The 26,944-nt window shown below is 44.7% G+C and overlaps 1 long non-coding RNA gene across 2 annotated transcripts in view; it reads right to left on the bottom strand.

Moving 5' to 3' along the window:
• Positions 1–26,944, bottom strand: part of LOC146172423 (uncharacterized) — a 501,238-nt gene that overhangs the window by 225,520 nt on the left and 248,774 nt on the right. The window lies entirely within an intron of this gene.

The raw sequence follows: 26,944 nt of genomic DNA, 5'->3' as shown, positions 1-26,944 counted from the left end.
TGAAGGCGAAAAACGTTTTGAAATTGGACAAATTATTACTCCCCATATGGGCATAGCAATTTTTAATTTGCTGTCAGAATGGTCTCCGCATGTTATATCCAAAAGTAATTTTCAATTTTGCTAGAACCATTTTTTGTACAAATTGATTGTTTTCTTTAACTGAGAGACATAGGACGTACCATAATATCCATACTTACACGCAGACCAGTGCAGCGCGGGTGCAAATACGCAGTGAGCTCTAGCTCGAAGATATGCCACGCCTGCATGCTAACCTGCTATTTGTAAACTTTTCCACTTTTTATTTACAGTGGCAATGTTCAGGTCGTCAAGCGGAGGTTTTTAAATGAAGCGGCGCCCAGTAAAACTTTCGTGGGGAACAGGAAGGGGAAAGGCGAACGCGAGACTCGTGTCTCCGGATTCTTTTCGCCTCTCTCGAGGCTGCCCACATGCGACGTCGGCCGGAGAAACCGCATATATGTTGGAAATATCGTCCTTACCTGTACGGCCGTCACTTCACGGTCGTCACTGACCACCACGTCCTATGCCGGGTATCCCCTGAAAAATTTGTCCGGTCTTCTCGGGCGGTGGATCCTCCGCCTTCAAGAGGTACGACTTCACTGTCAGTTACAAATCGGGCAAGAAACACAAGGACACCGGCGCTCTTTCTCGTTGCTCTATTGCTTCGCCGTCGCAACACCTGTCCTTGCATACCTCTCCTTTCCAAACGGAGTCGCGCCATTTAAAACCTACAGTTATCCAGTCTTTGAGCGTCGCCTCTATTGCACCCACGCCAGATATAGACTGCAATCTTGCTCACCACCAGAGTGCTTACCCTTACTGTCGAAAGCTGATTGATAGTCTCACCGGTGTTATTAGATCTCCAAATGCCCGTCTCCGTCATGGGCTCAGCAATTTCAAGTTACAGGATGTCAAATTCTTTTTGGCACAACTAAAGCCGACTGGGCCACACCTGGGTTCCTGTAATTCTTTCTTCCCTGCGTTCTAACATTCTACAAGCCTTTCACGACGACCCCCCCTGCAGGTCACCTTGGATACCACAATACCTACGACCGCATTAAAAGTCGTGTCTTCTGGCCTGGCCTTTCAAACTCAGTATTGAAATATGTAGAGTATTGCATCCCTTGTCAATGACGCAAGCGGTCTACATCGCCTTCTAGCAACCTTTTCCATGTCCTTTCACGCCTTTCGAAGTCGTCGGAATCGACTTGTATGGACCCCTTCCCTTGACTCCAGCTGGCAACCGCTGGGTCGTTACTGCTGTTGACCACCTTACCAGATACCCTGAAAGCCTAGCACATCCTTCCGGCTCCGTTTCCGAAATCGCCAACTTCTTCCTCCACACCATACATCTTCGCCACGGCTCCCCTCGCCTCCTTCTTTGAGATCGTTTCAAGTCGTTCCTCTCCACTGTCCTCGCAGAAGTGGTTCATGCTTCAGGCACGGTGCGCAAAGCTACATCTTACCACCCTCAGACTAGTTGCTCACAGAAAGCTTTCATCGCACGCTTTCTGATATGCTATCCACCTACATTCACCCTCAGCGCAACAACTTTGACTCTTTACTCCCCTTTGTCATCTTCGCCTACAACACTGCCTTTCAACGAACCACCACCTACTCTCCGTTTTTTCTTCTTTATGGCCGCCACCCTACCTTCACCCTCGAAGCATCCTTCTTCTCAGCTTCCACTCCTTCTGCCGCGCCTTCCAACGAACAGTTCGTGTTTCGTATCGCACACTGCCGTGATCATGCCCGCCTTCAAACGGAAGCCACTCAAGCTTCCAGCAAAAGCACGTATGATACGACCCATCGCTCGGTGTCGTTCCGCCCTGGAGACGATGTGTTACACTGGACACCTACTCGCATCCCCGGCCTGTGTGAAATGTTTCTGAACCGTTTTATTGGCCCGTGCACAGTTCTAGAACAAACTTCCCCGGTAAACGATCACATCACACCTGCATCGCCTTTTCGCTATCGTCGGTTTCGCGGCGCCTTGATTGTGCACGTGTCGCGTTTGAAAAACTTCAACCGGCGACCTTGAGATATAATTTGCGAAGACGATTGTCGCTTTCGTTTGGGACGGCGAAGGTTGTAAGCATTGGGAGTGAACTTCATCTTCATCTGAGCGTAATCATCATCGGAGATCGTGTCGTGGGAAGAAGACGAAGTGTTGATGAGCAGTGGTATAGTGTGCCTAGTATATTTCTGGGCACTATAGCTGTGGCTAGTCGGTAGCGCCGGCCAATCTGAAATTTAAAGGTTAATTTGCTGGTGCGTCCTTCTGCCTCACAATATATATATATATATATATATATATATATATATATATATATATATATATATATATATATATATATGTGTGTGTGTGTGTGAAGGAGAAAGGAGGGTACTCGTTATAATACATGAAGGAACGAAGCCGACAGTCAGCGAGGCCAAGCAAAGCATTGGGAAGTGTACTTTGTCTTGTCTTTTTTATATTTACTCCGGTAATCACATAAACTAGTAATGTAATCTGTTTAGGGAAAAGATAAACACAAAGTAGAGGGAAAAGAACGTGCAGATGGTGGAGACCGAACCTACGACCTCCGAATATCTCCGACTGTCGGCTTCATTCGTTCATTTGACATTGACGTTACAATACATACACGTTGAGAAAAACAGTCAGAGGTGGTAAAGAAATAGTGTGTATTGACGTTTCGGACGCGAAACCGGCCTTCGTCGGAAGAAACTTGGTTACAGGCAATGTCTTATATTTATACGCTAGGTCTGTCATTGTCAGTACTGATGACGGTGACCATCTCTTAATAAACCAAGCCTAATATAAGTAACACTCATGTGTGATGTCCTGGTCATAGGGCTCTTTTCGGGGTGGAGAGCAAGAATCACACACGAATTAGGAAAAGTAAAAATTTTAATCAGAGCTGGATGCCCCCGCTCACCTGACATTCATGAGGTTGCGTCTGGACGCCACTGCGATGATCCGGTGCTTGAGGTGGGAGATGATGGCCATAGCTGCAGGCAGCGCTCATGGAGATGGTGCACACGACGAGCTCAATAGGCGCGACGCCAGGACTAGCGAGCCGTCTTCGTATCTCCAGGCAGTCATCCCTCGGGTGACCAGGCAGGGTGGACCGCGTCTAGAGCATCTCTCGTTCCTCTCTGCTCCACCTTCCTTCTGTTGCTTTCCTTGTCACCTGTATGAGTGCTAATGCGAATTCTCGCGCTGGTTCAGACGAAAGCAGAAGTAAGAAGAGGAGCTATTTCACGGTTGGCTAATGGCGGGTAAACTTTTGAGCGAATAGCGAAATTTTGTCTAGCAGATCGATACCCTCCGTGCGACTTGTCCAGTGACAGGTGCAAAAACTCTTCCCGCGAGGGCGTCTGACATTTATTGCTGGCGTCGCGTTCGCGCTGGTTTTTGATAACATGGAGCTCACTCCTAAAACAGGTCATCACAAAGTAACGAATATTTCCAGCTGGACATTTCACGCTACAGAAGCACTCGTTACCCTTGACTGGGAACATACCATACTAGGCAAAGTCATCATCATCATCATCATCATCATCAGCCTGATTATACCCACTGCAGGGCAAAGGCCTCTCCCATATTTCTCCACTTAACCTGGTTCTGTGCTAGCTGCATCCACTTGACCCCTGCGAACTTCTTAATCTCATCCGCCCACCTAACTTTCTGCCGCCCCCTGCTACGCTTTCCTTCCCTTGGAATCCAGTTTGTTACCCTCAGCGACCATCGGTTATCCTCTCTTCGCACTACATGTCCTGCCCATGTCCATTTCTTCTTAATTTCTACTAGAATGTCGGTAACTTGAGTTATTTCTCTGACCCATTCTGCACGCTTTCTATCTCTTAATGTTACCCCTACCATTTTTCGTTCCATAGCCCTCTGGGTTGTCCTCAACTTAAGTAGAACTCTCTTGGTTAGCCTCCACGTTTCAGCCCCATAGGTGAGTACAGGTAAGATGCAACTGTTGTATACTTTCCTCTTGAGCGATACCGGTAAGCTGCTAGTCATAATCTGCGAGTGCTTGCCAAATGCGCTCCATCCCAATCGTATTCTTCTTGTTATTTCCTTTTCCTGGGCAAAGTGAAATGAGTCAAAATGTTTCTCAAGAACGCGCATGTTAAGGGGATAAAATGTGAAGTAACCAAATGACTGCTGAGGAATGGCCCGTCTACGATTCTGTCGTAGCTAGCGTGAGTGTGCGAACGAGAAAGCGGCGCCTGTTCCTCGTCGATCCTGTCGCCAAGTGTCAGCCCTTAAACATCTGACGGCATGGTTCTTACAGAGCAATTCATTTACGAAAATGCACACATTCATTTACGTCGTGAATGCTTCAGATGAAATACTGCCCCCAAAAAAAGTCTAGATTGCAGTAATGCGAACGTTTTAGCGTTGCTGCTGCACACGGTGAATCGCATTTGCTGTAGTTATTATTACCAACCCCTCTAAATAGCACCCTCCTATCATGGCTGGTATCATCATTATCATTATTACCATTGCAACGTCATTGTGATTGCTACAATCATTCTCACACTAGAGAGTAAGAACTACAATGTTATTCTCACGATTCCGTGCCTGGCTCCAGTTTCCTTAACGATCGATACTTAAGCATAAGCAATGAGGATAGGGTAGTATTTTATGTAATTATGCTTTTGAGCTTCCACTCTATATGGTGGTCTGGAATATCAGGCTATCACTGTGACAGGAACGCAAGATCTGCTGGAATGCATTTTCGAGAGAGTATGCATTTGTTTCAGTTCAGTTCAGGCGTTCAGTCGTGTCCGACTCTTCGTGACCCTATGGACCATGTCACGCCACGCTTTCCGGTCTCTCACTATCTTCTTAACATCACATAGCTTCATCTGCAATGCCTCGAGAATGCCATCTAACCATCGCGTTCGCTGCCTACCCCTTCTCCGGCGACCCTCAACCTTTCCCAACATCAAATCTTTCTCCAGCGACTCCTCTCTTCTCATCAGATGACCAAAGTAGCTGAGCTTTAACTTTAGAATTTGACCCTCCAATGAGCAGTCAGGGTTTATGGTCGACAATATCGACTGATTTGATCTTCTGGCAGTCCAAGGAACTTTTAAGAGTCTTCGCCAGCACCACAATTCAAACGCGTCAATTCTTCGCCGGTCAACCTTTTTCACAGTCCAACTCTCGCATCCATACATCACAACTGGAAAGACCATAGCACGGGTTATACGGATCTTGGTTGGTAGACTAATGTCTCTGCTCTTTACTAGGCGGTCAAGGCTAACCATTGCTCTCTTTCCCAGAAGCAGGCGTCTCCTAATTTCATGGCTGCAGTCTCCTTCCGAGGTAATCTTGGCGCCCAAGAACAGAAAATCTGTCACAGCTTCCACTTCTTGTTCATTGATGCTCCAGGACTTGATAGGGCAAGACGCCATGATCTTCGTCTTTTTAATGTTCAGTTTAAGCCCAAACTTCTCACTCTCTTCTTGTACGCGCATCAGAAGTCTCTTGAGTTCCACTTCACTTTCTGCCAATAAAGTGGTATCATCCGCATATCTAAGGTTGTTGATACGTTTTCCAGCAATCTTCACTCCAGCTGAAGACTCGTCCAGACCGGCCTTCCTCATGATGCACTCTGCATATAGGTTAAATAGGCAGGGCGACAGTATGCAGCCTTGCCTCACCCCTTTCTCAATCGGAAACCAATCAGTAAGGCCATGCACAGTTCTGACAGTGGCCTCTAGTCCTTCATACATGTTCCTGAGGAGACAGATGAGGTGAATTGGAACTCCCATCTCTTGGAGAGCTTGCCACAATCTGCTGTGATCTACGCAGTCAAACGCTTTCGCATAACCAATAAAGCAGAAGTAAATGGGTTTCTGGAACTCTCTTGCTTTTTCCATAATCCAGCGAAGGTTGGCAATTTGGTCTCTAGTTCCTCTGCCCTTGCGAAACCCAGCTTGCGCGTCCGGAAGCTCCCGATCCACGTACTGCTGCAGCCTACCTTACAGGATTTTTAACATCACCTTGCTAGCATGCGAAATAAGCGCGATCGTGCGGTAGTTGGAACAATCTTTGGCACTGCCTTTCTTTGGAATGGGGATGTAAACTGACCTCCTCCAATCCTGTGGCCACTGCAGGGTTGTCCAAATCTTTTGACATAATGTATGCAGTGTGTTAACAGCGTCGTGGTTGAGGTTTTGAAGCAACTCAGCTGGAATACCATCAATACCGCTAGCTTTGTTCTTAGCAAGGCTGGCTAAGGCCCATTCAACTTCACTCTTCAGGATGCCCGGCTCGAGATCAGTAATCACAACCGTCCTATGTTGGGTTTGCACATCCGGGTCCTTCTTGTGCAGTTCTTCTGTGTATTCCTGCCACCTCTTCTTTATCTCTGAGGCTTCAGTGAGGTCCTTGCCTCGTTTGTCCTTTATCACGCCCAGCTTAGCACAGAAGCTTCCTTTGATATCTTTGATTGTCTTATACAGAGCTCTTGTGTTCCTTAATTGGCTGTTGTCCTCAACTGCTTGACACTGTATGTTCAGGAAGGCATTCTTATCTCTCCTTGCTATTTTCTGAAAATCCGCATTGAGAACCTTGTATCTTTCTCTTTCCCCCATACCTTTTGCCATCCTCCTTTCCTCAGCTATTTGCAAAGCCTCTTCAGATAACCAGTTTGCTTTTTTGCATTTCTTTTGCTTTGGAACTACCTTAGTAGCAACTTCTTGTATTATATCACGAACATCAGTCCACATCTCTTCGGGCTCTTTGTCTTCTAGATCTAATTCTTGAAATCGATTCCTCACTTCCACAGCATATTCTAATGGAATCTGATCCAGATCATACCTGAAAGGCCTTCTAGTTTTCTGCGTTTTCCTCAATCGAAGCTTAATTTTGGCAACAAGAAGCTGGTGATCGCTGCCACAATCGGCCCCAGGCCTTGTTTTTACTGCTTGTATAGCGCTTCTCCATCTCTGCCGGCAAATAATATAATCGATCTGATTCCTGTACAGACCGTCCGGTGAAATCCATGTGTACAGGCGCCTCTTGTGCTGTTGAAAATGAGTATTCGCTATGGTCAGGTTGTTTTCTTGACAGAACTCTACTAGCCTCTGCCCAGCTTCATTTGGCTCACCAAGACCGAACTTGCCTGTAATTCCGGATATTTCTTCACTCCCGACCTTAGCATTCCAGTCTCCTATGAGAAAAACGACGTCTGATGATGGGGTGCTTTCTAAAAGGCATTGTAGGTCCGCATAAAATCTCTCAACGTCAGCTTCTTCAGCAGCAGTGGTCGGTGCATAGACTTGGATAAATGTTATGTTGAAAGGGTGACCTTGGATCCGAAGTGAAATCATTCGGTCGTTTTTGGGGTTGTACCCTAGCACTGCTTTGCCCATTCTTCTGTTTACTATGAGAGCGACCCCATTCCTTCTCTTGGATTCGTTCCCACAATAAAAGACATAATGGTCGCCGGAGTTAAATTCTCCCATTCCGGTCCACTTGAGCTCGCTGATACCCAAGATATCAATGTTCAATCTGTCCATTTCTCGCTTGACGATATCCAGTTTACCTTGCGTCATAGATCTTACATTCCATGTTGCTATGTGATATATCTCCTTGCAACATCGGACTTTCCGGTCGCTTCCCGACACATCCACAACTGAGCGTCCTTTTGGCTTTAGCCCAGCCGCTTCATTCGCATTTGTTTATCGCCATACAAAAAGCTACCGGACCACCCGACTGGCTTTCAAGGGTGCAGACTTTGGTTGTTGTTGCGGGATTGTCATTGTCGCGAAACAATGCTAACATTGCCTGATCATGACATCCATAAAAGTACATAGTCATGTGTCCTTCATATGTGATTGGGGTTTCTTTTCGTGAAGTAATGTATGTCAAAGTCAGGCAAATGGAGAAAAGCGAGATTTTGAGCGTGGCGGTACAGGTTAAAGAGATTTGCTGGCTACACGATACATTGAGGTTCCGTCACCAGTGGAGACAGGATTTTTATCCGTTTTTTATGACTGACAGGTGGAGTGGGCACTTTCTGTCCACAGTTTCTGCGGATAGCTGATAGACGTTTTCTCATTTAAAACGCCACAACGAAACCGTAAAATATAATCCCCACAGCCACCCGCTCGCTGTTATGAATAAAATATGCCCCGTTTGATCCCAGCACTGCTGTGCTGCTGTCTTTGGAAGATTTCAAAGCTCCCTTATAGAGTTATGGAGACGTTTCACGAGCATAAAATGATTTTGAAGGATTCTGGATCTATATTAATAATTAAAGCGCACATTCGCCATTGATGATTTCTTTCAATTTACTGGAAAGAATGGCTTTGGCAAAGCAGAGACCTTTCGGGATTCCTAAAAAAGTTTCTTGCTTATCAGTGTTATTTTTTTTTCTTGTGCGTTCGCGCGCCCTGGAATAAAAAGATCAACAAAAAAAACTAGAAGACGATGGCCAAGAATGCAGAAAGCGCATATGCCACTACGGGATAAAACTATGAACAGCCTTCGTGAAGTCATCTTTAGGAGTCTTGTATTATATTATTGCTAGTGAATAGTCATATACACCGACGTTATAAAAATGATAGCTCATACTTTGGAAGAAGGTTTGAAGGCATTCGCAAGATTTCGACAGCGAAAAGGGTTGCCTGGGCGCATATACGCTGAGGGCGTGCAAGGTTGCACCACCGATGCCACATTTCCTGCCGCCGCTGTTGGCAAAGAACCCGACGAGGAGAGTAACGTGCGACTTTAACCGAGCAACCAGGTAGAACGAGAGGAAGATGACGGCTTACGCGGTATGAATGAGCACTGAAGAAGGGTAGAGGGGGGAGCCTCAGTTCGCAGGTCGAGCCAACGTTTCGACAAATGGACTTGTATTCGTCAGGACGAAGACGAGTCCACTTGTTGAAACGTTGGCTCGACCTGTGAACTGAGACTCCGCCCCTCTTCCCTTGTTCAGTGCTATTTGTTAACCGTCATTGCCAAATCTGAGGTGGACCCAAATAGATTTCATTATGACTAGGTTAACACATGCCAAAGCATTGCCAGTTTTGATAGGATCGTCTTTGAATCACATTGGGCATGTTTTGCTGTCATTAAAATACATTGCTTCTTTATGAAAGCCTTAGAACTGTCCATGAGCTCCTTATCACTTTACACCACCATCTGAACACTTCTCCTAGAACTTGCTGTTACCTTCATATTACGTTATACAGCCTATCTACCCTTCAATGAAACAAACATGGCGTCGCCGTGACTGTGATGTTACATATTTGCTTTATACAAGGTATTGTTTGGTTTAGTGGGGTTTAACATGCCAATATGACTCAGGCTATCAGAGACGCCGTAGTGGAGGACTTCGGAAATTTCGACCACCTCGGGTTCTTTAACGTGTACTGACATCGCACAGCACACGGGCCCCTTGTTTTTCGCCTCCATCAAAAAACGGCCGCCGAGGCCGGGATTCGATCCCGCGTCCTTGGGAGCAGTAGTCGAGCGCCGTAACCACTGCGCCACCCCGGTGGGATTTCTACAAGGTATTCCTGCCGAATATGCTCTGATAGACTTTTTATATGGGATGTCTTTTTCTATTCATGAGGAGGCACTGAGACATCGCACTAACCGCTGAGAGCGCCTGATAATGCTAACGCATTGGAATGTTGGCTGCCGAAAGGTGCAATGTACTATGCTTCGTTAATATGCGATAAAACAACTGTCGTCTCATTCTGTACAGATTTTAGAAATGAATTTTTTTCTCTGAACTTCGTCGGACCAAGGCGAATTTTGGCGGTGTCCGAAAGCGCTTGTCTGTGGCAGTCGATGCCGTGGTCTGAGTCCAAAGCAAACACGCTGAGAAAGGTGGGCTTGCAATGTCTTCAATCTGGACTGTGGGAATTAGACGTAGTCGAAAGGTGATGCGATACCAAATTTGGAGCAGATGCCTCTGGAGTTTAATGAATTCGCTGGGAAACCTCGTAGCTGGTAGTTAATCGCTCCATGACGCCATCTTCGAGAATCACTTAGTTTACGTGGGCCGTGTGTCATCGAGAAAACTGGTGGCTTTGTACCCATGTGACAGTAATAAAAACAAGTATTTTCACAGTGCGCTTAAAGGTTTATGCTCAGGAATAAAGGCACAGCTCTGGTCCTTGCGTCGAAGCGAGCCTTGCGGAGAAAAGCATCTACCCAAAATTAGTGCCAGCACCAACCTAAATCCGTCGTTTCTACAAGGCATGTTAAAATCATAGATGTTACAGAAAAGCGGCCCACATTGCACAGCAGTTCCCTACAGAATATTATTCACGGAATCATTCCGACAACTCTCAGTTTCCTCCTTCCTCTGTTCTAGAGCTAACAAATACACGTCCATTTATAGAGCTATAGGTGTAGAAAAGTAGCAATTTCACATGAAATGTGCACCTTTTGTGCTACTACAAATGCTTCTAACATACACTCGCTGCAACAGCTTTTCAGATGTTTGCCACTGGGCTGTAGTCGAAACCATTTTCATTTGATTTCGCACTAACATTTGCTGTGGAGAATAAAATCAGCCATATTTATACGCTCTTAAAACATGGAACGTGTTCCCTACTTGCTCAACGAGCGCAGGTGTTTTACCAGTTCGAGGTCAGAAGACACTTGATAGCATCATACGTTGTTTTTATTCTGAGAAGTAAACATTTTGTATACAATATTTTGTACGCATAATAAAATGTCCGAGCAGGACATCCTCCCATGTGTCGCTTTCACAAATAAAGCCGGTACATGGTGGGCTCAGAACTGTGCAGTACCTGCATAGAAAAAAGAAAAAAGAGAACTACTTTCGATAAAATACACGGACCAGAAAAAAAAGTTAAAATTAGAATTGCTTGTCTACCTAGGATGAAGTCTTTTCTTTCCTACGTGTTACAGTCGTAGTTTCTTTGACAATATTATTGCACATTGCTTTTGTAGTGTGCCATGTAAAGCTTTATTAATACATGTCTTTAATTAGAGAGGCAGCTCTCACCGATCACCCGGCCCTTAAAGGACACCCTTGAAACTATACGGCACACATAAGTTAGTCGTTAAGCGTTTCGGCAGAACGCGCGTTAGCGCGTAACACTCGCTGCCGCTTCCTTCTGTAAGCATCTGTAATCAATAGAGCGATCCCACCGTCTGTAATTTGATGATACAATTACGAAAATGTAAGGCAGCACTAAACATTTCAAAGCGATGCCAACAGTCCAGAAAAACCGTTGAGTCTTTCGGATTGGCTTTGGACATTTGCTGGGAAAAAACATCGCTTCGATTTGGCATTTATCCTTAAGGACAAATGGCGATTAGAACCTGTCGAAAGGAGCATACCTAAACAACAAAGGTATCTATTTATTTATTTATTTATTTAAGAAATACTGCAGGCATATTAAACGCCCAAGCAGGAGAGGTGGTTTGCATCAGATGTCATGCAGTTTGAAAACAATAAAACAAAGAATTTTACACAGCAATGAACTGATAACACAAAGAATACAATGCATAGTAGAACATATGATACTTTAATTGGGAGTCGATAAAAACGGCGAGCCAACCGGTAGGGCGTTCCAGTCTGCGATTGTTCGCTGAAAAAACGAGAATTTGTACATATTAGTTCGGGCAAATATAGGTGACAAGGCAAGACAGTGCTTATGGCGAGAGGGTCTGGAGGAATCTTTTTTCTGGTAGATGTCAGGTTTAATGCCACGTGTGGAAAAATATAACGATTGAAAGAAGGCTAGACGGGCTTTCTTTCTCCTTTCATTAAGTGGATCAAGGCTGAAAGATGAATCATAGATGAAGGTGAGTCACGGCGTCTGTATCGATTACAAATAAAACGGGCTGCTGAGCTTTAAATATTCTCAAGTTTTTGGGTGTCAGGGTTCCATGCCACACAGGCATATTCAAGCGTGGGTCTGATATATGCTTTGTATGCCTAAATTTTAATGGGCTTGGACACTCACCCATGCGATGTTTTAAAAAACCGAGCTTTTTACGTGCTGTAAAGCGTATACTGTCAATGTGCCTTGCCCATTTTAGTCTGGAAGTTATCGTTACGCCTACGTATTTATATTAATTTACCTGCCTGACTAGGTTTCTCTTGCCTGACTAGGTTTATGTTATACTGAAATTTAAGTTTATTAATTTTATTTGTGATGTTAAGTACAACAGTTTTCTCAAGGTAATGGCCATCGCCCATTCATTGAACCATCGTTCCAAAAATTGCAAATCTTTGTTTAGAGTTATTTGATCATCAACGGATTTAATATCTTTTAAAATTATACAGTCATCGGCAAATAATCTAATCGAAACTGTTGGTTCCAGTGCTTCGACCAGATCATTAATATAAAGATTAAACAGTGTAGGCCCTAAAACCGAACCCTCGGGAACGCCAGAAAGGACATCTAGCAAACAAGAGTTGACACCATCAACAGTAACAAACTGTTTGTTTGCGCTTTGTGAGATAAGAGGGTATCAAATGTACAATTTCACTAGGCCCACCAATCATTTGCATTTTAGTGATCAGCTTATTATGAGGAACTCTCCCGCAGGCTTTTGAGTGATCTAGGAAAACAATGTCAACTTGTCCTCCAATATCTATGATTTTAGAAATTTCATCAACTGTTGTAACTAACTGTGTAGCTGTAGAAAAGCCTCGTCGGAAGCCGTGTTGTGCATTGGTTAATATTTCATTCCGTTCCAGAAATGTATTTAGTTCAATAACCAGTATGTGTTCTAAGAATTTGAAAACAGTAGATGTTAATGAGATAGGACGGTAATTATTGACGTCTAATCTACAACCCTTCTGAAATACAGGAACGACTCTTGAAATTTTCCAGTCATCGGGTACGGTGGCAGTCTGTATGGATTGTTCATATAGTATTACTAAATATGATGCTAAAAATTCAGCGTACGTCTTGAGAAATGAATTTGAAATGTCATCCGGTACTGATGCTTTCTTAGGATCAAACCGCATAAGTAATTTTAAAACACCTTCTCTGGTTACATTGAAGTTAGCTTCACTTGGACTGTCTTGAGTGGCACTGATTATCTCATCGTTTTTGGAAAATAAACTTTGAAAATTGCGATTGAAAGCATTTGCTATCTCATTTTTAACTGTGACAGTGCGGTTATCCAGAACTATTTGGTCGAGCTTTGAATTATCTTTACGGGAAAGAAACTGCCAGAACTTCGCTGGATTTTCTGTTACGAAACGTCCAAGTGTTTCCGTAAAGTAACGGTTCCTACTTTCGCGCAATTTAGCCGCTAGGGTTGATTTAAGGTGCACAATAAATGTGGAGCTGGCAGATTTATTTCTACGACACCGTCTAAGTTTACGTTTTAAATGGATAATTTCTCTGGAAATCCAAGGATTAGTCCTGGCAACCCTCTTTCTCTTGTTGGGGTAAAGTTTCGCATACAGTAATGGCAAATGGACCAGAAATATCTCCAGAGTGTGTTAATGTCAGTGGAGTGAAATCTGTACAAGGAATCTTCTAAGTACTGGACAATGCTAACATGGTCAGCCAAAGCGTAGTTTTTTACAGTGACGTATTTTTCTGTGGTGGGTTTTGAAAATCTTGGAAGAAGGCAACTGAAAGATGCCAGCTTATGGTCCGATATTCCATCATGTATATCTGTAGTATAGTTGTGTATGCTATTGGAACAAAAAACTAAATCCAGAATAGACTCCCCAGTTGGAGTTACACGCGTAGGTGAATGGACTGTCTGGGTTAGATCAAACGCAAGGAGCATGTAATACAGAGCCTCGGTCCTTTGAACATCACTGGTTCTTGTAGCCATTGTATCCCAGTTAACGTGCGGAAGATTGAAATCTCTGGCGATTACAAAACTACTCTTTTTGAAAGTACTCAGGTGATCATGCATAAAGTGCACAAAATCAGGCTGTGCGCCAGGTTTTGTATATACAGCAATAACAATGACAGGGTTTACAAAGAAATCGACCTCACAAATGACACTTTCGTGATCATCACCAATATCAGGCATCACGCGTGAAGAAATGCTACTCTTCACCAAAATAGCAACGCCACCACCCCTTGACCCTCGATCCCTACGGTAGCAAGTGTACGATGGCGGAAAAATTGCTCTATTAGGAATGTCAGAGTGCAGCCATGTCTCGCTTATGATAACAATATGAGGATCGTAAGATAATAGGATGTGCTCGATTGGTTCTTGCTTATTGCATACGCTTTGTGCATTGAAGCTGATTATGACGACTGACGTTGTCATCATGATGTCAATTTTGTTGGCCATCATCTTCGCCTCGCGGCCGTTTTCGACAGCTTTTTTCTTCGTCCCAAATGTATACTTCGTCCTTTATCACAAGTTTATCGTGAACTAACTTCGGTTTCATTCCAGGCTGTTCATCTGCTTTTGTGGACTGCCATAACTTTTTCCTTCTTTGCTGCGTGGCATAGGAATAATCGTGTGAAACCGATATGCCGGTATCTTTCAGCTTATGGCAGTTCTTAAAGATGGCCAGTTTTTCGTTGTAATTGTACACACGGAAAATTATTGGCCGATGTCTGTTATTATGTGCCCTGTCAATCCCATAAATGCGTTCGACTGTAGTAACCGTTACCCCAAGTTTCTCATAACATATTTCTTTAATTACTTTTTCTTCTAAGTCTGACCGAGTTTCATTAGGCAATTCTCGGATCCCAAACACCACAATGTTGATCCTTCGAGCACGGTCCTAATAATTTATCATTTTTTTTTCCTGTTCCGCTAGTTTTTTCCAGGCGCAGCACCGTACCTTCAAGCTTTCTAATATTTTCCTCGTTTGCTTTTGATAGGTAGAAAACTTCATCTGGTTTAGACAGTTTTTGGTTTATCTGACTAAGAGTCTCATCTCGAGCACTTTCCGTTCATTACTCGTTAAATGCGACTACGGCGAGCTCTGTCATGATTCTGAAATACTGATTAATCGATTACACGTTTCGATTTTCCGTCTAGCCCCCTGCTAAATTTTACTTATTCGTCCATCTTTCAGTGGTCTTTCCAAGACATATCTTTATTTGAAACTTCGACACAGTCCTGCCAGAAGCATAACAGCAGCCGCAAAAAACGACAGTTTTGATAGCAGCATTGCATCTTCTGTATAGGTGAACTGATGCATAATCATCTTGCAAAGCGTCATAGCGCATACGCGTTATATCGCGAGAAACGACACAAGCACTAACAAGCGCTATCTGCGAAATTTTTTCGTTCGATTAAGCTCATGCATAACGCATGCCGAAAATAATTTAAACAGACCAACGTCCTGCGGAAAGCCGTTTGTTTTTCTTTCCTGGGTGCGCTTAGTTTGTTTGATAGGCCGTCCTGAATGGGTCACAATGAGGAAGCTTGCTTAACTGTTCAGACTTGCCGCGAGGCTTATGCAGCGGATATGAGGGTGTATTGGAAATAGATACTCCAGTGGCAACACTCGCAAAGAGAATTATTCTTCTTGGGAGTTGTTGCTTTGCCTGAGACAATATCGCGTCCCTTGCGGAAAGTGTGTAATCTTCCGTACGCATGTGTAACCAATAGTCCGATCACACCGCCCAGCTGTGCATGCGACGGTTTTCCACAATTTGTTCGATGAGATCCAATCTGTGCTCATTACAGCCTCGGAAGACCACACACTCAAACTGTGGAACCTGGAGGAGACAGTGCCTGCCAAGAATGCGGCAGCCCTCCATGCGGAACCAGTACATGTATTGCGGGCGAATTCGGGCACCGTGCTGCGCTTGGCATTGCGTGTGACTGAGAGCAGTGCTTCAGCGGCGACCTTGACATCATCCTATGCTCAAACGTGCTAGCTGAGACATCGACCCTTATGGCTCCTTTGAGCCGGGTATCCTGTTAAGCGCCCCATGGGGCCACACATATGCTGTTTGGGCCTCTCGATGCATGCCACCAAGCTGCAGCTGCTGTCCTGCTCTGGCGTTATATGGCACAGCCCGACTCTAGTCTCCCACAGCAAGTTGCCCTGCCCCGCACCCACACAGCCCCGGACCCTGCTAACGTCATCTCGACGTCAGTGGATGCCAACCAGATGGCAGTGGCCTACATGGCGTCACGTTCGCTCATCAGCCACATAGAGACGGAAAAGCAGTGGTGCTGCTCCACAGTGACCAGAATCCAGAGGCAAGTGCTCTGAGGAAGCAGGTCGACTGTGTGGTGAGCCATTCTTTGCCATGATGGTGAGGGCGCATGAGGATCGACACATTCGCTTCGACAACAACACTATCAAAAATATTCAGCGGCACTTTGGCTCACTAAAGTTCTTCAAGGCGGAAGCCTGCCCCGCCGCGCTGCTTAGACCTGCTTAGACCACTGGTTTGATTGACTGCGAGACCGTTTGTGATTGATTACAATAGTGACCAATACCGCGCTTTTTTTTTGCTGTCAATCAATTTTTACGCCGCCGATGTCTGCTGTACTGTGTATTTTTCTATATATGCTCTGTGGTGCGGCTTTCGAGGAAGCACCGACTGGAAGGCGGCGCACTGGCGCCGGGATTGAATGCCCGGCAGGGTCTGCTTCGTATATGCGTGAATCTCCTGGTGACGTCATCACGAGCCATTACGTCAGGACCAAATTTGACGTCAATTTCAATTGTGGGCATTATACATGACCGAATGTGCCGTCATGCTAACGCCACATGCGGTCATGACGTCACCACGTGACGACTGTGGACTTCCCGAAACGTCTAACCTTTACTATTGGTTAGTGATAGTTGACCAGGACTTGCACTTTGTGAGTACTAGTTATTGTTTGGTTAATGTTAGTTAAACACCCCTTAACTACAAGGGTATGGTAAGTGATAGTTATGATGACCTCCAAATGTATGGGTTCCTAAGAGCATTTGCTCAACAATTTTATTATTAGTCGTAAATTATCATGACATTGTCTTGAAAATACCTAAAATATTGTTCCGATATGATCCCATTGCTAATGGTTAGGTATCGCTTCAATGGTGATTGCCGTATGCCCATATAAGGCATGCACCCGAAACGCGGACACATTTGCCGACGACAGTATGAGGCGTTAAAGGATTTCGCCCTAATTTTGCATTAAATGATGGCCCAAAGCAAAGGCAGCAATGGGGGCTAGTTGGTTAACCATTTCAAGGATTTTCTCGCTACGATATACACAGATACACAAGAAAGCGCGCTTGTCCTGTGTACGTGGTTCCTGCTTTCTTGTGTATCTGTGTATATCGTAGCGCAAAAATTCTTTCTTGTGTATCTGTGTATATCATAGCGCGAAAATTATTGAAATGGTGGCCCACCTGGTCGCCGTCAAAAGTCTGGCCATAGACCCCAATGGCCTCTACCTCCTCTCAGGAAGCCATGACCGCTCTCTCCGGTTGTGGAACCTGGACAACAAGATGTGAACCACGGGGGTGGAATCCCGAGAAGCGCAAGACACTTGCCGGTCCGCGTAATCCGGTGAGCCGAGCCTGGGCCGTCCTCTGCACACAAGAAGTTAATAGACAATGAACAATGGGGGACATGCGAAGTTGTGCTATACCTAGCACTTTCATTTGAAAAACAGCGCATTACATGTGCAGCGGTATACAAAGGGGCTACAGCAGTAATTTTGTTTAAACTTCTTACGTATGCAGTTGCGAAAAAAAAAGATGAAATATTGAGGAGTAATCAATACAGATGAAAAAAACTTCAGACATTGATACTTTCATCTTAATGATCATCATCCTCTCGAACAAACTAGTTCACCCGATCTGGCGCTCTTCTGTGCACTAAATCTTTGGGGTAGATCTCAAAAAAGCGACAGTGCCATTTGGTCGCTACGACCCCACCGGCTACCCTGCGGCGCTGTTGTAAACTATCAAAGGAAGAACCAGGGCAGTTGTTGCTTGTACTAATCTGTGTTTTCTTTCAAACTAGGGGATACAAAGTAAAAAGGAATACGGGCCGTCATAAAAACGTGCAGCATAGAAACCAATTCTTCACGCCACGATTGCATGAGGAGTAATCAATGTTGATTTTCAGAATCATTATCAAAAATATGCAGCCCTCGCTTCGCATACTCGTTTCGGTTGGTAACGTATCGGCTGTTGCTTATAATTTGCTGATTCTCAGTTTGTCCTTAATTGGCCTTTGATATTGTTGGCTATTCATTCGCAACATAAACTTATAACTTATGTTCCTTAATGCTACCCACTGTATTTAGGATCGAGATAGAACGAGAGGAAAAAGATACTGCACGGTATGAAAGAGCACTGAAAAAGGATAGAGGGGGAAGAGGGGGGGGGGGGTTAGACTTAGTTCGCAGGTCGAGCCAACGTTTTCAGAAATGAACTTGTCTTGGTCTGCCAGACGAAGACAAGTCCAATTGTCGAAACGTTGGCTCGACCTGCGAGTTAAGGCTTCTCCCCATCTACCCTTTTTCAGTGCCCTTTCATACCGCTGTATTTAGGCGATATATTGGGCTTTGTCAAGATCTTTTATCCCTAATTTAACAACGTGACTCTGGTCGACATCGGAGGAATATTATTTTGGACGTCGACGTGAATTTCATTCAGGTCCCCATAATTCAAGTCCAGCTGAAGCGCAAGCTGTGATCCCCAACTTTTCAAACCTTTACGACACCTCCCGAAATCATTCAGTGCTATTGTAATAGACGCTGCATCCGGATACTAGACACCTAAAAGCATATTAGGTGGCCCAATTGATCAGCGTATAATTATAAAGAAATAAAGCGTTCTAAAACAGAAACATACGAACGGAGGAAACTGCCACTCAAAGCAAGGAAAGCATGGAGACTTTTAGTGAGTCAACAAATATTAATGAATGGTAAAATCATATGATGCATTAAAAGCAATTGACGAAACAATAATAGGAAACACGTTCCCCAGAAACCATGTAGCTTTCGAACCTTCTCCACAACATTTCGCGGCCGGTACTATAGGGACCGGGCAGCTGAACGGGTGGCGCCGCCTCTCGGCGCATCGCTCAAACGCCAGAATGCGCCGGCCCCGGCCGGCGCATTTTTAGCGCATTGGAGCGTACTGTTTGTCGTTGGTTTTTGTGGAAATTGGAAATCCTAAGGTTTAGATGACGTTGTGCGTGAATATATCCTCAAGAGAACAGAAAGTTTGGCTAGTTGTGTGAATATGTCCAGTGAAATGAAGTCTGGCCGAACAATGCTGGCGAAACGTGCTGCGTTGTTGGCTCCACTGGCAGCTACGCAAACTCGTCGGACGTTTTTAAGTCGATTCATTTCTACGGGTTTCCAAAGAAGCATGAGTAGCGGGTGACCTAAGCATGGTTCTTTGAAAGGCAAAGGCACGAATCTACGTTTTTGGTTACTGTGTGGTCATGGAAAGGGCCGAATATTTAAAATCCCGCTTGCTACCGGATGCTCTCTGCGTTCTGTTTCCCAGGAGTGACGGCACGAGAGCCTCGGAGCCGAAGCCGCACTCCTTCATCTGTAGTCACTTTATTGATAATTGGAAATCGAAGTAACCCAACAGCGTAAGTTACAACGCTAGCATTTCCCCGCCTGTGTACAAGAAAACCCCAGCACGGAAAAAAAAAAGGCAGCTCCACCATCGTCGTTCGGGCTGCGTTACGATCTTCAGTGATGGCCAGAGACAATGTTTGTGCGGATACTTTCGCTGACATAGTCAAAGATAACTTACTTTTTTCTCTCAACAGAAAGAGCAGATAGGAGACACGAACAATTCCTATTACCATGATCTTGTCATTTTTACTCTTTTCGTTTGTCAACCAATGAAAATGCGCTGAGAGCTATTCGTTGATACATTTAGAATTTGTTAACATTTGTTTGTGGCATGTCCATTTCGCCTAATAAAACCACTCATTTCACAGCTCAGTCAATACCACATGGTCACAAAATCTGCTATCGGCTTGATATGAAAGTCGAACAACAAAAAAAATACAATTTAATTGGTGGAAACGAGCATCAACGTAGCATTTTTTTTTTTTATCTCGAAGGCCGTGTAGCAGTTCTTTTTTCGCATTCACGTTGCACCTGACACGGCTTTACGTATTTTCTCAGCAGTGTCCATTTCCTTGCCCGCCTAAATACATGTGTTTCTCATCGGCGTTTTAGTGAACGTGAGATTTCCTGATTGTGGCGTAGTATGACAAGACCGTTTATCCTCTCTCAGAAATTGCTTCTATGGCCAATGTAAACAGATTTAGCAGCAGTCCGGCAAGCTGCAGTGACAAAGTTGCAAAAGGAATGACTTTCAGTTATCCGGATTCCTTTACGTGCAAATAGAAAACTACATACATGGTCGTGTCCCCTCACACTCATCAGGTATCGAGGTCAGCTAGGTATCGGCCCGCAAGTTCGTGGTACGCTGAGAAAGTAGACCACCTTAGCAAACGAGCCATCAGAGGGATTCATTTAACAATAGAACGCTCTCTTAGTTGTTGGTGGCTTATCTTACAACACATCACACTGCGTTTTTTTTTCGATTGTATTTAACAGTTTGACAGTATTGGACTATTGCCTTCAGATGTTCAAGGCAGGTGCGGTCAATCGCATGGAACTTCCTGCGCTGAGTGAACGGTAGCAGAAAATTTAATTTAATTTTTCTTTTCACAACCTCCGCAGCATGTCGGGAGAAAGGCATGCATAGTATAATATTTTCTAAGTCAATTATATGTAGCAGCTCCGACGTGTTCAACAAGAGCATTGCTACCGACGTGTTCAACAAGAGCATTGCCGTATAAGTAAAAATGATGCTGAGGTGGTATTACTCATTTGGCTTATATTATGATTAAGTTTGATGGTCTCAAGGCCGGGTTCAGTGAGCTATTGTAGCGTAATTGTGCAGGAAGTCCTGGAAGTATATGTGTGTTTGCTATTCCAACTATAAATAGGATCCTACTTTTATCTTGCTTGTTTATTTTTCTCCTTTTACAGCTCTCGTTGCAAGGTTGAAACTGGAATGTCATTTGCTATTATTCTACTCTGAATCGTTTCAGCCTAGCTATTACCAAAAAAGACAGATGCAGCATCTTTTTTCATTTTACATGAACGCTGACCATTACAACTACCACTACTACGGCGCCACGGCTACACGGCTCGGCGGTATTTGATCTTCAGGCAGATTTCGACTAGACCTAATATATGATAGACGCGCAGTGCACGCGCAATTCCCGTCTTCGAAGTGGCCTTAACAAGTGCCTAACGAAGGTGTTCCTAGCGCATGGTGAAATCACGCACGCGGCATTTTCCCGTATATAACAGAAATACCATGCGCCCGGCGGTCTCAAAAAAAAAAAAACAAAAAAAAAAACGCGCACGCCCTGCCGAGAACGGTCCTTTTCTTTTTCAAGATTTCCCCGTCAAAAAATACTCCTTGCGATTACTGAAAGCAGCTCAAAGCTCTCAAAGCCACACCGCAAAACGACGGGTAGGGACAGGCTCAAAAACGCCTCGCGGAACGGAAACGACTGCGCCGCTCAGTTGCTATATAGCTGCCTCGCCATTCCGCTTTTTCGGTAGTCCGCCGCGGGCGGCGCTGTTCCACCGAGGCGACGGTGGCGCCATACAACGGGCGCCCGGTCCCTATACCAACACTAAGGTACGGCTACAGTTATTGAATTGCCTGTTTGCTTTGTGAGGTTTAACGTCCCAAAGCGATTAACGCTATGAGAGACGCTGTAGTGGAAGACTGGGGAAATTTCGACCATCTGGGGTCCTTTAACGTGCACTGACATTGCACAGCACACAAGCGCCTAGCTTTACGTCTCAGTCGAAAGCGGCCGCCGAGGCCGGGATTCGATCCCGCGTCTTTGGGCCCAGTAGTCGAGCGAGTAACCACTGACAACCCCGGCGGGGTTTGAACGGTCGATTTTGGTAAGTAGTTACGTTGTGTGTAAACTGTCCGTTAGAATATTCATCGGCGGCCGCCTCCATCATAACTACGGAATGAGTACGAGTTGTAATTATGAATTGCTAGCTGGAGAGCCCTGCATGCGAGAGGTCCTTCATGCATTGCATTGGTTTGAGGTGCAATTCTTATCCTAGTGAGTCTGAAGCAAACAATGTTAGCACTGCTAAATTTGTCGCATTTTCCCGGAAAGAGGCCGAAATGATAGATTGCGCTTCAATATACCAGAATTACGCGTGTTGTCAATAGCCTGGAAAGATCGGTGGTAAGCAGCAGTAATTACTGGTCTCCTTGTTGCTTTATCTAGTGGGACACATCACATTACAAAACGCGAGCATCAGTGTTGCATACTGGTAGCTCCCTTGAGACAACTGCGCGAACTGCAGGCACCTGAGCGAAAGGTATCTTGAAATCAAAATACAAGAGGAAGCTGAACGATGACGGCAAATGGAAAACTGAGCACGATCAAAGTGTATGTGTGGGTGTGTGTGTTTCTTTGTACCTGGGCGTGCATGCGTGCGCGTGTGTGTGTTTGTGTGTGTGTGTGTGTCTGTGCGCGTGTGCGTGCGAGCATGCGTGCGCGTGTTTGTTTGTGTGCGTGTGCGTGCGAGCATGCGTGCGCGTGTGTGTTTGTGTGCATGCGTGTGTGCGCGTGCTTGCGTGCGAGCGCGCGCGCGCGCGCGCGCGTGTATGTGTGTGTGTGTGTGTGTGTGTGTGTGTGTGTGTGTGTGTGTGTGTGTGTGTGTGTGTGTGTGTGTGTGTGTGTGTGTGTGTGTGTGTGTGTGTGTGTGTGTGTGTGTGTGTGCGTGTGCGTGTGTGTGCGTGTATGTGTGTGTGAATGAGTGTGTGTTTGTGTGAGCGTACCATACGGAGAGTGAAAAAAAAAAACATAGCTGTCCCGTGATTGCCTTTTGCTGGGTTCTGAACGCAACTTAGTGAATTTTGAAGTCATTGTTGTAATTTAGCTTGAACATTTAGGGAGACGCTTAATCTCCGCGTTTAAGTATGACTCAATCGCGTTTCAAACACGTAGACGCTGTTTGTGTACTTTTATATATTTCATTTTTTGCATTTTCTCTCTTATAACCTGCTGGACGATGACGTCACCGGTTATCTCGGCCGCCACTTCTTGAAATTCGGTGCGTCTCAGTGTGGATTCTATTGTGTTCAGTGCAACGTCCGGCGTCAAGTTATGACGCGGTGGCGTTTCAAAGACGCGGACAACATTTTTTCGCTTTTTTCGCTTTTTTCTTCATTATTCTTATTTTGGTGATAAATTTATTTTTTAAATATATCTTGTGCAAATACTTAGCCTCAGCAGCCATGGCCTTTTCATTCTAGCAGTTTGACAATTTAAACGCAATTATTTTGCCTTCAATTTTTTATATAGATTACCATTGACAAAGTATATGCTAAATTTTCTTAATTAGTATCATCAAGCATTGTATTTTCCTTCGGAGCCTCTTGACATGTTCGCACCCCCTTTAACATAAGTTTTTTTCATTTTTTAATTATTGCTAACTGATCAATTACGCACTCTAAATTTGCTTAAGCAGCATTTTAAGGATTCGCGTTTCGTTGTGAGCATATTGACACTCTGGTTACATTGAAGTTAACTTCACTTGGACTGTCTTGAGTGGCACTGATTATCTCATCGTTTTAGGAAAATAAACTTTGAAAATTGCGATTGAAAGCATTTGCTATCTCATTTTAATCTGTGACAGTGCGGTTATCCAGAACTATTTTGCCGAGCTTTGAATTATCTTTACGGGAAAGAAACTGCCAGAACTTCGCCGGATTTTCTGTTACGAAACGTCCAAGTGTTTCCGTAAAGTCCCGGTTCCTACTTTCGCGCAATTTAGCCGCTAGGGTTGATTAAAGGTGCACAATAAATGTGTAGCTGGGAGATTTATTTCTACGACACCATCTAAGTTTACGTTTTAAATGGATAATTTCTCTGGAAATCCAAGGATTAGTCCTGGCAACCCTCTTTCCCTTGTTGGGGATAAAATTTCGCATACAGTAATGGCAAATGGACCAGAAATTTCTCCAGAGTGTGTTAATGTCAGTGGAGTGAAATCTGTACAAGGAATCTTCTAAGTACTGGACAATGCTAACATGGTCAGCCAAAGCGTAGTTTTTTACAGTGACGTATTTTTCTGTGGTGGGTTTTGAAAATCTTGGAAGAAGGCAACTGAAAGATACCAACTTATGGTCCGATATTCCCTCATGTATATCTCTAGTATAATTGTGTATGCTATTGGAACAAAAAAACTAAATCCAGAATAGACTCCCCAGTTGGAGTTACACGCGTAGGTGAATGGACTGTCTGGGTTAGATGAAACGCAAGGAGCATGTAAAACAGAGCCTCGGTCCTTTGAACATCACTGGATCTTGTAGCCATTGTATCCCAGTTAACGTGCGGAAGATTGAAATCTCTGGCGATTACAAAACTACTCTTTTTGAAAGTACTCAGGTGATCATGCATAAAGTGCGCAAAATCAGGGTGTGCGTCAGGTTTTCTATGTACAACAATACCTATGACAGGGTTTCCAAAGAAATCGACCTCACAAATGACACCTTCGTGATCATCACCAATATCAGGCATCACGCGTGAAGAAATGCTACTCTTCACCAAAATAGCAACGCCACCACCCCTTGACCCTCGATCCCTACGGTAGCAAGTGTACGATGGCGGAAAAATTGCTCTATAAGGAATGTCAGAGTGCAGCCATGTCTCGCTTATGATAACAATATGAGGATCGTAATTTAATAGGACGTGCTCGATTGGTTCTTGCTTATTGCATACGCTTTGTGCATTGAAGCTGATTATGACGACTGACGTTGTCATCATGATGTCAATTTTGTTGGCCATCATCTTCGCCTCGCAGCCGTTTTCGACAGCTTTTTTCTTCGTCCCAAATGTATACTTCGTCCTTTATCACAAGTTTATCGTGAACTAACTTCGGTTTCATTCCAGGCTGTTCATCTGCTTTTGTGGACTGCCATAACTTTTTCCTTCTTTGCTTCCTGGCATAGGAATAATCGTGTGAAACCGATATGCCGTTATCTTTCAGCTTATGGCAGTTCTTAAAGATGGCCAGTTTTTCGTTGTAATTGTACACACGGAAAATTATTGGCCGATATCTGTTATTATCCGCCCTGTCAATCCCATAAATGCGTTCGACTGTAGTAACCGTTACCCCAAGTTTCTCATAACATATTTCTTTAATTACTTTTTCTTCTAAGTCTGACCGAGTTTCATTAGGCAATTCTCGGATCCCAAACACCACAATGTTGATCCTTCGAGCACGGTCCTCATAATTTATCATTTTTTTTTTCCTGTTCCGCTAGTTTTTTCCAGGCGCAGCACCGTACCTTCAAGCTTTCTAATATTTTCCTCGTTTGCTTTTGATAGGTAGAAAACTTCATCTGGTTTAGACAGTTTTTGGTTTATCTGACTAAGAGTCTCATCTCGAGCACTTTCCGTTCATTACTCGTTAAATGCGACTACGGCGAGCTCTGTCATCATTCTGAAATACTGATTAATCGATTACACGTTTCGATTTTCCGTCTAGCCCCCTGCTAAATTTTACTTATTCGTCCATCTTTCAGTGGTCTTTCCAAGACATATCTTTATTTGAAACTTCGACACAGTCCTGCCAGAAGCATATCAGCAGCCGCAAAAAACCACAGTTTTGATAGCAGCATTGCATCTTCTGTATAGGTGAATTGATGCATAATCATCTTGCAAAGCGTTATAGCGCATACGCGTTATATCGCGAGAAACGACACAAGCACTAACAAGCGCTATCTGCGAAATTTTTTCATTCGATTAAGCTCATGCATAACGCATGCCGAAAATAATTGAAACAGACCAACGTCCTGCGGAAAGCCGTTTGTTTTTCTTTCCTGGGTGCGCTTAGTTTGTTTGATAGGCCGTCCTGAATGGGTCACAATGAGGAAGCTTGCTTAACTGTTCAGACTTGCCGCGAGACTTATGCAGCGCATATGAGGGTGTATTGGAAATAGATACTCCAGTGGCAACACTCGCAAAGAGAATTATTCTTCTTGGGAGTTGTTGCTTTGCCTGAGACAATATCGCGTCCCTTGCGGAAAGTGTGTAACCTTCCTTACGCATGTGTAACCAATAGTCCGATCACATTGCCCAGCTGTGCATGCGACGGTTTTCCACAATTTGTTCGATGAGATCCAATCTTTGCTCATTACAGCCTCGGAAGACCACACACTCAAACTGTAGAACCTAGAGGAGACAGTGCCTGCCAAGAATGCGGCAGCCCTCCATGCGGAACCAGTACACGTATTGCGGGCGAATTCGGGCCCCGTGCTGCGCTTGGCATTGGGTGTGACTGAGAGCAGGGCTTCAGCGGCGACCTTGACATCATCCTATGCTCAAACGTGCCTAACTGAGACATCGACCCTTATGGCTCCTTTGAGCCGGGTATCCTGTTAAGCGCCCCATGGGGCCACACATATGCTGTTTGGGCCTCTCGATGCATGCCACCAAGCTGCAGCTGCTGTCCTGCTCGGGCGTTATATGGCACAGCCCGACTCTAGTCTCCCACAGCAAGTTGCCCTGCCCCGCACCCACACAGCCCCGGACCCTGCTGACGTCATCTCGACGTCAGTGGATGCCAACCAGATGGCAGTGGCTTACACGGCGTCACGTTCGCTCATCAGCCACATAGAGACGGGAAAGCAGTGGTGCTGCTCCACAGTGACCAGAATTCAGAGGCAAGTGCTCTGAGGAAGCAGGTCGACTGTATGGTGAGCCATTCTTCGCCCATGACGGTGAGGGCGCATGAGAATTGACACATTCGCTTCGACAACAACACTATCAAAAATATTCAGCGGCACTTTGGCTCACTAAAGTTCTTCAAGGCGGAAGCCTGCCCCGCCGCGCTGCTTAGACCTGCTTAGACCGCTGCTTTGATTGAATGCCAGACCGTTTGTGATTGATTACAATAGTGACCCAT

The sequence above is a fragment of the Amblyomma maculatum genome, unplaced genomic scaffold, assembly GCF_055883805.1.
Source record: "Amblyomma maculatum isolate TAMU_Amacu unplaced genomic scaffold, ASM5588380v1 scaffold_13, whole genome shotgun sequence".
Lineage (NCBI taxonomy): Eukaryota > Metazoa > Arthropoda > Arachnida > Ixodida > Ixodidae > Amblyomma > Amblyomma maculatum.
Note: the sequence above shows the minus strand (reverse complement) of the source record. Positions and strands in the feature narration are given on the sequence as shown.